We start from the raw sequence: 3,673 nt of genomic DNA, 5'->3' as shown, positions 1-3,673 counted from the left end.
TGGAGAATGTGTTCTTAATCTTGACTGAGTCACAGCTCACTCTGTGAAGAAGAAATTTTGGTGTAGAGGTCATGGTAGGACATTGAGAACACGTGAATCAACTTTCCTCTCTTAAACATGCAGATACACTCAAAGGTCTTCATTTAGTCTGGATCCTAAAAGCAGGGTAGGGCAGCGGGGAGAGGAGGTAGAATTTGAGTTAACATCTGACCAGGCTCAACTAGGGCACAGCTGTCCATAGAAAGGTCCTATGCGTCACAATAATCAGGAGCAGTTTACAAGGCAAACATCTCCATCCCCTTCACATGGCACACACAGGAACACACTCTGAAGTGATATAGATAAAATCCCAATAGCATTATTATTATTTTTTCTATTGATACACTCCCTATGTGCTGGGTAGGCTGGCTGAGTCTTGAGAAAGGAAGATGTGAGAAACCATTAGATCAAGGACCAGTTTGCATCTGAGCCCCAGCACATGTTTCTTCTCACCTCCTTCAACCCCCTCCCTTTCCTTCCTGAAACCAAACCACCCTCATGGCTGTAGGAAAGACAACAGGATGGAAGAAACAACTTAAACTCCCCCTTATCCTGGCTGCCCACCCAGAGGCTTGGTGATCTCCAGCCAGTCCCATCTTTTGCACTGGCCGAGTCTCCCATTGTTCTTTGCTCCCCAGACCCTCCCTCCCAAACTTGACTGAGGCCTGGAGATAGGGGAGGGTAGAGGGACAGGAGTCCCGGCCTCTTTTTTGTTTGGCCTGGTCCTACCCAGCCAGCAGGTCTAGACAAGCAGCCAGCTTTCAGCCCACAGGATGCTAAAGGGGCATGGTGGGGTGTGTTGGGGAAGGTGGGCCTCAGCCTCCTGCCAACACTTCAAATCTTCCCCTCTTAACTTTGCCCCCACCCAACCACAGAGACCTCCCCAAAATCTCTTGTGAGAGGCTGCAAACTCTTCTATCAGCAGAACACAACTTTTTTTGAGGAGGCAACTTGTGCCTTCTGGCCGTGTTAATATCACCTGGGTATTCACGGGCTCGCCTGTTTATCGTCTGTCCGTGACTGGCACTAGGGTGGGGCAGGGAAGGTGCTGAGGGCAGTTTCAGGGTCACACAACTGCTGGTCTTCTGTCTGTGCCCCCAAGATCATGTAAACCCATGGGTTGGGCACAGTGTCTGCATGTGTTCACATGTTAGTTCCAAGAATACGAAAGGTGCTCCGTTAATATCTAATTTGTTGAGCATTTGTTCTTCACGGTGTTTGCCAACTGTACATGGCAAAGAAAACATTCAGAAGTGTGGGGAATCTGAGTCCTCACAGCCCGGAGGAGCTGGGGGCGGGGGTGCTGGGCCAGGATGCCCGCGGGTGACGCCCTGTGAGGGACACCGAGGGAGACTCCCAGCTCACTGACATTGGGAGCAGAGCCTGCTCGTGGGAGCCTGAGGGCCTCCTGGATGAGCCTTCTGCTTCCTTTATTTATTCATTTAGATTCTGGCCTCCAGGCTTGGGAATGCTGAGCATTTGTGGAGGTGGCAAGACAGCTCCCCCAGGCCCTGGTCCCCTGGGAGATGAGAGAGTGGCTAGTAAGGAGGGAACTGAAGCCTAGAGGTCTCTTTGCCAAGTGCTATGAGCAAGATGTGAGCCCTGGAGGCTGTGTCTGTCCTGGCCACCCCCAGTCCCAGCACAGCACAGGCTGGGCACACAGAAGGTGCTTGAATAATTATATATGAACTGGCAGCAAGAAGCCTAAGGAATAGGAGCATTAACTTCAGAGAGAAGGGCAGGGTGAGTTGTTCCCTCATAAATGAGGGACATAATGGGAGATGGTCCACAATTAAAAATATATGAAAGAAATGTAGACACTTTCCTTTCAAATTCAGAAGCCTAGTCTAAGCTCCAGAATAGGTACTCTCATGTCAAAGGCAGTAATTTAATGAAAAAAAAAAAAATGGAATGCTAGCTAGCCAAATACCCTGGGCAGGAGTACAGAAGTACCTCTACAGCACTCCCGCGTTCACTGCCCTGCATCGCTCTGTGAATCCCCAGCTGATGCGGTATTGGGGAATACGGTTTCCCTCAGTGTGAGTCAATGCACTGAGTTATGTGGCCAGGAGGACTCTAGGAACCAGTGATTCATGGTCACCAAGGAGTGACGCATCTGAGGAGGTTTCCCAAGAAGTGACAGAGGAAATCTCTTTCATCCTCCACACCTGGAAAGGCCTCTGAAGACAGAGCTCTTTCTCTCTTTCCCTTTGACTGGGTAGCAGATTCACACCAGCTTTACAGCCCACACAGGGTCGGGGATCACTTTCTGAAAACAAGTTGCCCACTTCCTACAGTAGAGACAGAAGCTGCTGGGGCGGGGTGGGGATGAGTAAGGATGAAAGGAAGGGGGTGGTGTGGGACCCCCCATCCCCCTTTGAACGTGGCCCTGTTGGGCTCCACAGTGGCAGGCTGCTGCCCAGAACTCTCCACTCTCAGTGGGAGGAAGGGTGGGGAGGAAACCAGTCCAGCTCCCAGACCTTCCTGTCTATAGTCATTCAAGGCCCAGGGCAAGGCTGAGAGGGGGATGTTACTGGTGCTCCCATTTCAAAGGAGAGAACTGAGGCTCACAGGGGTTGCTCGCTTGCCCAAGGTCCCACAGTTAGAAGAGTGAGGCCGGGCTTCCGGCCACCTCAGCATGCATCACGATGATTTCCATGGGACAAGTTTTGAAAAAACTTGGGGATCATAATTTATGAACAGATCTCTCAATATTTAAGCTGATTTCATTTTTTTTAATAGTACAGTGACCAGAACCTCTTTTAAAGAGCCGTTTCAGGCTCACTTGGCAGCACGTATATTAAAATTAGAATGATACAGAGAAGATTAGCACGGCCCCTGCGCAAGGATGACACGCAAATTCGTGAAGTGTTCCATATCTAAAATTAAAATAAAATATAATAAAATAAAATCTGCTGTTTCTTTTTTTCAAACTTTTGTTTTTTTCCCCAATTGCAACTGTATGAATTGTAAAAATTCATACAACACGGAAATGAACAACTCAGAAATGGAAATTCCCCAGAGAAACTGCCATTAATACTCAGGGTATATTTTTTTAGACCTTCTTTTATACATATACAAACAAATATCTCCACAGACCTTATTATACTTTTAGAGGAAAAAAACCAAATTTGCATAATATTTAAGATTCAATTTTTTTATTCTATATCTAATGTATTATATATTTTACAAGATTGCAATTTTCTGTTTTTAAAAGTGCAGGTAGAAAAAATATGGAAGAGCAAGAAACTTTTAAACACTGATTTTATGCATTTCTCTAAAGTCCTGTACTGGAATTTTAAAATACCTCTTTACTAAAGTACAATCTGTATCTACGTTCATAGGTATACTTGAAAGTCGACCTATTGTGAATGTACAACTCAATGACTTTTCGACTTTTCACAAACCGAGAACACTCTATGACCAGCTCCCGGAGGGAGAAGGAGAATGAGCCAACGCCCAAACCTAGTGCTCCCTTGTAATAATCACCCTGCACTAAGGATAACCATATCCTGACTTCTAATGTACATTTCTCTTACCCATGTTTGTCTGTGCTTGAATTTAAGCATGTATTGGATTTAATATGAGAATAACCAATACAGATGTTGTTAGAATATATGCAGGTATAGAGGCC

General features: G+C 46.3%; 1 non-coding gene across 1 annotated transcript; it reads left to right on the top strand.

Moving 5' to 3' along the window:
* The first annotated feature begins 2,818 nt into the window (after positions 1 to 2,818).
* On the top strand, positions 2,819 to 2,922 carry LOC129072162 (U6 spliceosomal RNA). The gene has a single exon (XR_008529341.1). It is a non-coding gene; the product is annotated as a U6 spliceosomal RNA (small nuclear RNA).
* Positions 2,923 to 3,673: the final 751 nt, after the last annotated feature.

Source organism: Pteronotus mesoamericanus, unplaced genomic scaffold (assembly GCF_021234165.1).
Source record: "Pteronotus mesoamericanus isolate MK-2021 breed Mesoamerican mustached bat unplaced genomic scaffold, CSHL_Meso_final contig_311, whole genome shotgun sequence".
In the NCBI taxonomy this organism is placed as follows: Eukaryota; Metazoa; Chordata; class Mammalia; order Chiroptera; family Mormoopidae; genus Pteronotus; species Pteronotus mesoamericanus.
Note: the sequence above shows the minus strand (reverse complement) of the source record. Positions and strands in the feature narration are given on the sequence as shown.